This window comes from Rhinatrema bivittatum, chromosome 8 (genome assembly GCF_901001135.1).
Source record: "Rhinatrema bivittatum chromosome 8, aRhiBiv1.1, whole genome shotgun sequence".
Lineage (NCBI taxonomy): Eukaryota > Metazoa > Chordata > Amphibia > Gymnophiona > Rhinatrematidae > Rhinatrema > Rhinatrema bivittatum.
This window is the reverse complement of record NC_042622.1, coordinates 61,517,651-61,529,688: the sequence shown is the minus strand read 5'-3', so window position 1 is coordinate 61,529,688 and position 12,038 is coordinate 61,517,651.

Below are 12,038 nucleotides of genomic sequence, written 5' to 3'. Positions count from 1 at the left end.
GACGGGACCAGCAGCGTCCGCCCCACTAAGAAGTTGTTAGTAGCAGGTCCAAAGAGTATGCATGGCTCCCAGTAAAAAGAATAGGAAGAAGGTAAAGAAGAAAAAAGGAGAAAAGAGAGAAAAAACCTCAACACGAGATCCCAAACACAGAAGAAAACTGGAAGTCAGCATTTGGAAATGGCAGTAAGATGCAAGCCGCTGCTTATATCAGGAACCAACAACTAGGTCATTACAAAAGAGCACAGGCCAAAATAAGGCCTAAAGTCCAGCGTTCCCCGCAGCAATCCCTTAGGGCTTGAGAGCATCCAAGAACGTTGTCGCTGATTCAGTTGTATCAAAGGTATGTACTCAGTCAGCGTGCCAAATCTTCAGGTGAGCTGGGAATTGTAAGGCAAACTTAATGCCCCTGTTATGTAGAGTAGAGCAAATTGCAGAAAAGCCCAGGCGCGCCGCAGACACTGACGCGGAAAAATCCTGAAAAATGTGAATTTGGTGAGAGTGATATACCAGCTCCAGTTTTGAACGCGAAGCTCTCCAAATCTCTGCCTTGTGTGCCGAGTTTAAAATTTTAGCTATAACAAGCCTCGGGCATCCCGATGCCGGGACCTTCACCCCCAGGCGATGCGCTCTCTCCACCACCAGTTTCCCTTGAAGATGAGGCAGGGCTAGTACTTTGGGAAGTCAGGCCTCTAAGATCGAGCATATTGAGCGCTCCTCCAGACTCTCGGGAAACCCCAGGAACCTTAAGTTATCCCTTCGTGCCTCATTTTCCAGTTCATCAACCTTGTCCTGCAAAGCCTTTAAAGTCGCGGTATGAGCAGCCATCTTGGTGCTGGAAACGGTTGCCGCGTCCTCGAGGTCAGAGATTCGGGCTTCAGCAGTATCTAATTGCGGGGCAATCGCAGCCAAGCTGTCCCGAACCTCCCCCAGCTGATCTGAGAGTAAGGACCACTTTTCATCTAAAGCGTCGCAGATCGCGTCTTTTATATCCGCAATCGTAGGCAGCAGCGGGGAGGGGGAGGGAGACTCACGATCAGCCATTGCCATCTTAAGATCTGGAGCCCTCAGTTTTTCTTTATCTCTTTTGTTGCTCTTGGATGTCATCGGGAGCACTGCCTGACCTCGAACGAACTGTGGACATAAGGACAAATTTATAACGGGTCCTGTGTATAAATTTAGGTCACCGTGCGATAGGATTATTCGCGGTTGGCAGGTTGGGCCTGGAGCCAGGAAGAAACACGTCCTCCCAGGCTACCATATCACATGACCTTCTCTCGCCTGCGAAGCTTTGAACTGTTTGCTTCATCAGCGTGCGTCCAAATCCCTTAGATATTATCGCTATCAGTTATATAAACATGGTAACTGTGCGAGTCGTTTTATGACTCATTTAATTCGACCTCGGGGACAGTGGACAACCATAGTGGGGATTAAAGATAAGGGTACGCATCAGACTGCCCCCCCATGCTATTGCAGTTCGGTTTTTAAGCTACTACAAGTCGCTATACGGTTCAAAACCCATGGATGTGGAGATGGCAACCTCTCTTTTTCATGGAGTTCAGTGGCCCCGTTTAACGATCGACCATGTCACCACGCTCAATCACCCTATCACTAACCAGGAAATTTATTCCGTGATCCAACAGCTGCAATTGGGTAAAGCTGCGGACTAGGACGGCCTGGGATTGGAATATTACAAAATTTTGAAGTATAGCTTTTTATCTCATTTGCGAAACTATTATACTGATGTGCTAAGCACTACTAATATCTCAGCAGCTTCCAATCAGTCTGTTATTGTGGAATTTCCTAAACCCGGGAAGGATCCTCTTGAGCTGTTATTGATATGATTCTCAGTTCAGGATCTGATGCTAGGAGTTAGCAATCTGTTATTGATCTGATGCCTGATGGGAGGAGCAATCAGATAGTAGTTAGCACTCTGTTCGAGATCTGTAGTTATATATGAGAGTTGAGGGTGGATCCTTGGACCAGTGGCAGATGACCACGCCCACGGGGGATGATTCTGAGAGGGACCACCGGTCAGGCTCAAAGTTAGGAGACAAACACACACTAGTTCTTTTATTAGACAGTATACTGAACCACCAGAGATGGCAGTAGTGAGCTGGCAAGCCAGGCTGGGCTGTAGTCCCTCAGATACTGGAACAGCGATCCCTGGAGGCTGAGCTGAAGAGAGACTGAGATATAGTGAGTAGGCAGGGTATGCAGATGGTAACTCTCACACAATGTCCCAATGAAGCCCAGGAGCTGGAAAGTATAGGTCCTCGAGGAGCGAGTACCTGGTTCCAGGGAAAGCTCAGAGAGAATGATGGTAACTCACTGATGTAGCTGATATAGTTGGTAGTGAAGACTTCCAGGCAGAGGAGTATACGAAACAAGTCTGGGATCAGGGCCTTCAAGGAGCGAGTACCGGTTCCAGACTGTCACCTAAAAAAAACAAGGAGAGAGCGAGGCCCCCGAGGAGCGGGTACCTCTGGTAAGTCCGAGGAGGCAGAGTAACTTAGGTAACGAAACCTTTGCTAACTCAATGTGTTAGCAAATTCTGAGACCTTAAATATCCATCGCGAGTGACGTCATCTTCGGGGGACACCCCCGAGGTTCGCGCCAATGCCGGTACTTCAATCAGGGCTGCACCGTGCACACGCGCCTAGGCCTCCAGGAAACATGGCGGTTGCAGCGTTGAGCCGGTCCGGGAATAAGTGGCAGGAGAACGCCGTGGCAGCCAATCTTCCCGCGGATGGAGAGGGAGGCGCCAGAAAGAAAGCCCCTCCCCCTTAAAAAACAAATTCAGAGGAGAGACAACCAATCTGGTCATTCAAACCAGAACCGGAGGGAACAATATTGGATTTTCAAATTAAAAACTGAAGCGCCCATTGGTTTGAACGACCAAATTGATTGGTTGTCTCTCCTCTGAATTTGTTTTTTAAGAGGGAGGGGCTTTCTTTTGCAGCCATGTCGGAAGTCTCGTGATGGAGTCCCTTTAAACCGGGATGCGGAACAGGGGAGAGTGGGTCCGCCATTTTTCGGAAGAGGAGTGTGGAGCGAGCAGCGTTAAGACGAGCTCTCAAAGTTTGAAAGAACAGATGATACTGTACCACAGTGTGCAGCGCTAGAGTGGCTTCCCCTGATGAAGAGTAATCGAAACCTGGCCTCGTTGGGGCAAGTGCCGCCGAAAGACTACCTTTTGAGGATCTCATACGTTAAGATAAGTGCCATCTGGGATCTTGTGCTCCAGTTTTGAATTGTTGGCGATCTGACATCCTCTGTTCGAATTTTCAGTGTTTTTCACACTTATTTTTACACAAAAACAAGATAAAACAAGAAAAACAAGATAAAAACAAGAAAAGGTTTTTTCAAAAAAATGTTTACAAAAATAAAAGCATTTTGAGTAATTAATAAAAGAATTAAAGGGTGGACGGTGGTGCTTATGATTAAACAAAAAAATTGAGCAAGGCACTAATGGTTAGTGCTCCTTGAGTTTTATGAAGCATCACTACACACCTATTAAATATTTTTAAGAAGAAGTATAGATGAAAATTAAAATAAAAAAATAACATTTATTCATTTAAGAGTTGGGGTTACACATGTAAGTGTGAATCACACAGGTGAACTGAGCATTTAAAATGGAATAAAAACAGAATTTACATTGAAAAAGATAAAAGGAAAAATTTGGGGTTTTCAACTGCGGGTTTTTGGATGGTTTGAAAGAATGGCATCTTTTTTTACAATTGGAGCGCATGGACTTTTTAAATGGCAAGCGCAAACCAGGTAAATTTTACTGTGACTGTTGGAATTTATGTTTTGATGCCTTTCCCGGGGCTATACAGGAATGGAATAAAGGGTGGGGGGAAGGGTAGAGTATGAATGCAGTGCGAGTGAGGTGTTAATGCGTGGGCCTTGCTGCCATCTGTACTAACGGGTTGCCGATGTACGGATTGGGCGGGGGGAGGGGTGCGAGAGAGGGATGTTTAAATACATTATAAATGCCAGGGAATAGCACCAACTGACTGGTGCTCTGCCTGCTGTCAGCTTGCTTTGTAGTACAAGTCCTGTTACAGTTCTTCTGTTATGAGGTTAGGAATTGTTACATGTACCTATGTGATGCTTTTCCCTGTTAATAAAAAATATTTTGAAAAAAAAAAGATTTTATCTGCATATTTAAAGAAAATACTAAAAACATTTTCATTTGTCAGTTGGATATCATTGAGACCAAATGATTATAATGTTATGCAATAGTAATAAACATAAGTCACATAAAAAATGAGTGCCGTCTGTGGCAAAATTATGATGGTCTTTATTTAATTCGAATTGGTCACCGACTGATTTTTATGCTTGAACCAGTTGAGTGATTTTTTGTACTTTGTGGATATTCTGTAATGCAACCTTCAGCTTGGGACTCCACTCGCATTTTGGCTAACTGATGCCTGCTTATCAAAGTGTTCTCTTTAGACAGCAGCATAAATTTGCCATACTTTTAGGCTGATGCAGCATGGACACGCTAAAAGCATGCATACAAACTGGGCGCATGGTTTTTTAATGCCTGCACAATCACCTCTCCTGAGCGCCCAATTAATAAGCAAACGAGTTGCCATGCTAAAATGGACACACTAGTGATAAATCGTGCATACCTAGTATGTCCAGGGCATCCGGCACTCAGGAAACATGGCTGTGCATGGGTTAAGAAAATAGACACTCAATTTACGAGTGTCCGTTATATCCTGGGCAGCTAATTTACCGGCACAATATGCACACACAATATACACAGCCCGGAGTGTATATATTGTGGGTGTATATTGTATGCTTCGAAATTTTTTTTTATGTCCGACTAAGTAGGAAGAACCACAGAAAGCAGCACCATGCAAAAAAAAAAAAATAAAAATTTCGGGGCACACAATATACATGCTCTGGGCTGTGTTTATTGTGTGTGCATATTGTGCTGGTAAATTAGCTGCTGCGGGATAAAACGGATGCTTGAAAATGGATTGTCCATTTTCCTAAGCCACATACAGCCATGACCCCTGGGCACCGGATGCCATGGACATGCTAGGGATGTACAATTTATCCCTAGCGTGTCCTTTTTAGCAGGGCAGCTCATTTGCTTATTGCATCGAGTGCCCAGGAGAGGTGATTGTGCTCGCATTAAAAAAACTGTGCACCCGGTTTGGACGCATGTTTTTAGTATGTCCATATTGCATCAGCCTGAAAGTATTGCTGCGATACTAAGTAGGAGGAGTTGCAGAAAAGCAGGGATTTTTTTTTAAGCTGAGCCCTTGACGCGCAGGAAGACTTTACGCCTGCTCTGAGGCAGTCGTAAAATTTTATGGGTTAAAAAGTGCTCCTCGGGTGCGTGGCGATTTTTTTTTTTAATTGTGGGGTAATAGCTAATAGCCTCATCTACATGGAATTTACATGTGATGAGTGCTATTAGTTACGTGCCAGTTTGGACTCACTTGGATACGCTGATCCCCTTATTACATTGGGGGTTATGGATGCAGATACAAAAATGTGCATACAAATGCTTGTTAACATGTGTGCTGGGCATACTATATTGCATCAGCCCCTTTATAGCCACTCACCTCTCTGAAGAGTCAACTAAAGCTTAATAGAAGAGACTGAAGGGCTCACAAAGCAGTGAGCACAAGTGGGAACTCCCATGCATGTACAGTAAAGTCTTTACTGAGTTCTGAAAGCTGGATCAGTCAGTGCCATTGGATGATGTCACCTTTGTATTATGGCTAATTCATCCCGCTTACACCACATCTCTGAGATCCCTATTATGTTCTTGTATAATGCAATACATTCTAAGTTTCCAATGTTACTATTCAGACTTCTTCAGAAGGATAGTCGTATTAGTCTGGTGTAGGAAAAATGGCAAGAGTCGGGTGGCCCTTATAGAGCTTCCCAGGACAGATCCTACTTCGGCTGCATGAAGTGTAGTGGAGGAGGTGGGTAAAATATATTGAATAGGGGAGAGGAGGATACAGAACAAAGAGAAGGCACTGAATTAGGCAGGACAGGATGTGGAAAGAGTGTGTTAATAGCATTATAGGCCAGTCTATTGACAGCTGAAGTAAGTGTGAAAAGATAGAATGATCTGAGAACAGTTTTTCATAGTTGTAGTGTGGTATGAAGCCATTGTCTCTGTTCAGCTAGGATGATGAGAGAGATCATGTGTATGGAATGAATTACCAGAAAAGTTAAGACTCCAACAAAATAAATGAGATTTTAAAAAAGAGCTTAAAACATGGCTCTTTCACAAAGCACAACAAAAACGCCCTATTACCCAACGTATTCCAGAGACCCTCACAACTGTAACACACACATGTTGCAAACCTGAAAACTCAGGGCATTTAATCTCCAGAGGAAGCCAAACACCAAATCAATTTCCTGGTGCTTCGTGCAATCAGTTATGCTCTCAGTACTTTTCAGGATCACCTTTCCAACCAGGTCATCCTGATTCAAACTGACAACCAGGTGGCCATGTGGTACATCAACAAGCAAGGGGGAACGGGCTCCTACCTCCTGTGTCAGGAAGCTGCACAGATATGGGCGGAAGCCCTTTCCCACTCGATGTACCTCAGGGCTACCTGCTTGCCGGGAGTGGCAATGTGTTGGCAGACAAGCTGAGTCGCACTTTTCAACCGTACGAGTGGTCCCTCAACCCCACTGTAGCAGACTCAATTTTCCAACGTTGGGGTTACTCTCACATAGACCTCTTTGCATCAATTCACAACCGCAAAGTAGGGAACTTCTGCTCTCTCACTCGCAGCCAACACCTTCAGCCAAGAGATGCTTTCTCTCTCTCGTGGGCCAGCGGTCCCACTCAAACCCAGGAGAACGGGCTCTGCATACCCTTGACTGTAAACGTACTCTAGCATTTTATCCTTCGATACTATCAAATTGGGCAAACCTGTGGGTAAGCAGACTCTCTTCTCCCGGTTAGTGGACTGTATTTCCTTTTGTTACCAACAGGCAGGCATTCTGCTTTAAGACCATGTTAAAACACTCTGTCAGGGCCATGGGAACATCAGTAGCGCACCTACGCTCGGTGCCGCTTGCTGACATCTGTAAGGCTGCTACCTGGAGCTCTCTCCACACCTTCGCAGCCCATTATTGTTTAGACAAGGCTGGCAGACAAGATTCCATCTTCGGCCAGTCTGTGCTACACAACTTATTTGCGAACTGAGGTACCAACATCCTTCCGCCAACCTGGTAGGGTTCAGGATGCCCTCTACCAAATTCCACCCCAGTTCTTGTGCCTGTTGCACGTCTTTGGGTACATTTGCTGCATTGCTCGGGCATCCTCAGCTCGGTACTCACCCATATGTGAGGGCTACCATCTTGCTTGTCTGTGAGAAAGCAGAGTTGCTTACCTGTAACAGGTGTTCTCATAGGACAGCAGGATGGTAGTCCTCACGAAACCCGCCCGCCACCCTGCGGAGTTGGGTTCGTTTACGTTTTCTTATTTTATTTTTCGCATGTATTTTTTTTACTATAAGACGAGACTGAAGGGGGACCCCTGCTGGCTGCAGGGTTGGTGCTATGCTGGGCATGCACAGTAGGTGCCAGTCAAAGTTCTAGAAACTTTGACAAAAGTGTTCCATGATTGGGCTCCATCCTGATGATGTCACGCATATGTGAGGACTAACATCCTGCTGTCCTGTGAGAACACCTGTTACAGGTAAGCAACTCTGCTTTATTCTTTTCTAAAATTATTTTATGAAGTAATACTGTTAAAATGTATTTATTATATCTTTTCTCTTTTATAACTACTTTTATTGATTTTTTAACTTTGTGTAAACCGCTATGATGGATTTTATCTTAATGACGGTATATAAAATCTGGAAAATAAATAAATTAAGAACTTGTGTGTATAAGAAAGAGAGAGAGCATGTGTGTCTGTGTGTGAGTGAGAGCTGGTTTAGGTGAGGGAGCATGTGAGTATGGGATTGAGAGCCTGTGTGTAAATGAGAGAAAGAAAGAGAGTATGTTGGTAAGCATGTGCATGAGAGTTTGTGTATGAGAGAAAAAGACAGCATGTATGTGTGTGACTGAAAGCTTGTGTGTGTAAGCATGAAAAGGATTCAAATCACTTCCTGCCATCCTTCCTGCAATTCTAACTGAGGCGGAGCGGGTACATCTACTGGCTGGAGTGGCGCAGGAGCTGCTCCTGGCAGAGATGCTACAGCTGGCAAGGAAGCCACAGGAGCTACAGCTGAGATATTACGAAAGTACCTACTACTGGAGTATCCCTAAAAGGTACTGGAGTCAAAGGAGGAGGGTCTAACTGTAATGGTATATAGCCTGGAGCTACATCTTTTGGATCTACAGTCCTAACTCGGAAGGGGCAGAATGTAGTGGAAATTGACCTAACCGGCTACAGTCATATTGTAGAGACAATTGCAATTCCGGCAAAGCTGGATACAAGCCTGAAGGGCTAGAGTCAGGGGGCATGGAATAATTCAGAGAAGCTGTATCAGGGGCATATGGTGGGGGCATCTTACTCCCTTCAGTGTCCTTATGGACAGGATCCCTCTGCCTATACTTGCAAATGTTTATCTAAAGACAGTCCTTTCTTTGTGTTCCTTATATCATTAAGCAACTTCAACAACACAGAAAGCTGTAAAGAGCCTTCTTTTGGTCAAACAAGATCAGAATGTCCTTTAGACTGTTGTCCTGACTTTTTGCACCACTTATCATGAAAATGTCTAATCTGTTTAACATTGAGGGTTTGCTTCTAAAACCAAATCTAAAGGAGTTTTCATGCTGTCCACTAGATGGCTCCCTTGCACCAAAATAGATAATCACACAAAACTTAAACACAGAGAACTGAATGAACACAAAAGAGTAATGAAATCTTCCTTGTCCCTCACTCTTTTTTTTTTTTCTGAGATAAAGAGAACTATCAGGATACAAAAGAATAGATGGAATCCCAAGATGTTAAACTCAAAAGAATTGAATTTGCATTAGTCCATCTCTGGGAACCAATTAGAATGCAAAGAGATATAGCTCAGCCAAAGGGACAGACAGTAAAAAAATAAAATAAAATAAGGGCAGATGAAGAAGCCCTAACTGATACACAATAATTGATATACAATATTTACCCACTGTATAATGCAAATATGCAATATGATCAATAAAACAATGATAAAATATAAAAAAGATATACTCCCAAGTTATTTATTTATTTATTTTATTTATTAGCTTTTATATACCGACATTCGTGGGTACATCATGCTGGTTTACAATATAACTGAAGGACAAAAATACAAAAAACCAGGGTGGGGAGGGGAGCAGCTAGGAAGAGAGAATAGGAACTACCTGATGGAAGAACAACCAAAGAACATAATACATTATACCTTTTTGAGTGTATAATTGCAAATTATACACTCAGAAAGGGCCTGTGTATATCCTTATACACTGTGGATAACCTTATACACTATATATAAATTATACACTCCAAAAAGCACTATATACAACAATATACATTATATTTAACTAGTACACACAGAAGACACTATATATGACATTATAAATTATACGTTCAGAAAGGCAACTATATATAGTCTAGCAGGGGTTGCTACTGGGAAGGAAGGGTTTAAGGACAGGGGAAAGGGGTATTAATGGTGAGGGTTTTGTATCTGATGCAGGAGGAGATGGGAAGCCAATGGAGTTCCTTAAGAATAGGGGTGATGTGGTCGGCTTTACATGTATTTGTATGGATTCTTGCCATAGCATTCTGTAATATTTGCAGGGGTCTAATAGTAGAGTAGGGGAGGCCTAGAAGTAAGGAATTGCAGTAATCCATTTTTGATAGCATTGTCGCTTGCAGGACTGTGCGGAAGTTTTGCAAGTGGAGCAGGGGTTTAAGTTTTTTGACGATGTGGAACTTGAAAAATCCTCCCTTTATGATTGTGTTAATGTAGTTTTTGAAGTTTAGTTGGTGGTCTAGAGAGACACCGAGATCTCGCATGAAGAAGGGAAGAGCATTTGAGGGGAGGGTGATGTCACAAGCAGAGGGTGGTGTCCGGTCAGGGTGATTTGAAATGATGAGGAGTTCAGTTTTGGAGGAGTTTAAAGCAAGGTGGAGGTTAGAGAGTAGGGTGTTAATGGAGGCGAGGCATGTTTCCCAAAACTTAAGAGATTTGGTGAGGGATTCTTGAATAGGGATGAGGATTTGGACATCGTCTGCATATAAGAAAAACTTAAGACCAAGGTTGGAGAGGAGAGGTGGCAGAGCGGTAACAGGTATATATTAAAGAGCGTGGAGGATAGTGAAAAGCCCTGTGGGACACCTTGGGTAAGGGGGATGTGTGAGGATTCGGAATTTGCAATCCTTACAGCATAGCCTCTATTATTGAAATAGGAGGAGAACCAGTGGATGGCTGTGCCTGAGATGCCAATCTCAGGCGGGTAAGGAGGGTTTTGTGACTGATAGTGTCGAAGGCAGATGATATATCAAGAAGGGCCAGGATAAAGGATTGTCCGTGGTCCATGCCCTTGAGGAGAGTGTCAGTCAGTGAAAGTAAGAGGCTTTCCGTGTTGCGAGACTAACAGAAGCCGAATTGAGAGGGGTGGAGAATATTATGGTCTCCAGATAGAGAGCTGTGAATTGACTATCTTTTCAATAATTTTAGATATGAAGGGAAGGTTAGAGATAGGATGGTAGTTTGAAGGGTTGGTGGGGTCAAGGGTAGGGTTTTTGAGAAGAGGCTTGACAACAGCAAGTTTGAGGGGGTCTGGGACTTTGCCATGGGAGAGGGAGCAGTTGATTATGTCGGAAAGGGGTTTTGTGATGATGGAGGGAATGGAAAGGAGTGCTTTAGTGGGGATAGTGTCAGAGGTGTGTGTAGCGGGTTTGATTTTTTAAAAATGGATTTGATTTCCTTGGCGGAGGTTAAATCGAGAATCGAGAAACTCGAAGTTGAGGTTGGGATTTTTGGGGAGCGGATTGACTAGAGAGGGGTTGGAAGGGAAGCGTAGGAGGAGGTTTGATATTTTATTTTTGAAATGGAGGGCGAGTTCTTCGCATTTACTATTGTCTTGTTCATCTGAGGCGGGGGGGGGGGGGGGTAGATTTAGTGAGTTCTGCCACATATGAGAATAAAGCATTTGCACTGAATTGGTAATTATGGATTTTTGCAGAGTAATAGTCGCGCTTAATTTGGAGGGTAGAGAGTCTGTAGGCGTGTAGTGTAGATTTGGAAATGGCTGCATGCCTAGGGGTAGGGTTTTTGCGCCAGGTTCTTTCTTTACTTCTGAGGTCGTTTTTTAGATTTTTTAAATCGGTGGTGTACCAGGGTTTTTTAGCTGACTGAGAATGGTGTATTTATTGACGATAGGGCAAATTTCATTTTTGGTTTGGTTAAATACTTACATACAGATCTGTCTTTTGCTTACCACTGGTGTGAGTATGTCTTCAAATCTCTACTCTCTTTCTCTTTCTTAATCTGTCTCCAGGTATAACTTCTCAATAGTCAGACATCCAGAACACTTTATCTGGGTGACTTCCTTCAGACAAGAAGCCAATTGAAGTCCGAGTACCAGTGTTGGGTCTGAGCATATCCAGCAGATTCAGATGCAAGACTGCGCAGTATGTGGTGGCCTCAGCCGCCGCTGGGTCCTACCACAGTCACCAAGTGTTACGTGCCAAACACACTTAAGGCGCTTCTCCACGAACACAAGGATACCACACCAAACTTTTGAAGAAACAAATCTCAATTTTTTATTGTATATCAGTAAGCAATACAGGAATCCCTGGGAGAATGGCAGCTGTTTTCTGGCAAGAAGCTCTTGAGAAGCATTAACTTCTGTCTCTCCTTGTACATCAGCTAATTCTTTTATAGATAAAACAGACAGCCTCAAGTAAGTCCCTAAATAGCATGAACATATGGAAGCATCACATACACAGTTTGTCATGCAAAAAGAAGATAAATTAGACCTATGTTACCCTGATCCTTTTCCCAAATTGGGGCCTACTTGCCTGGTATTCACATTAGTCTTCTATTAGTCCTTTGTCCTGTCATCTT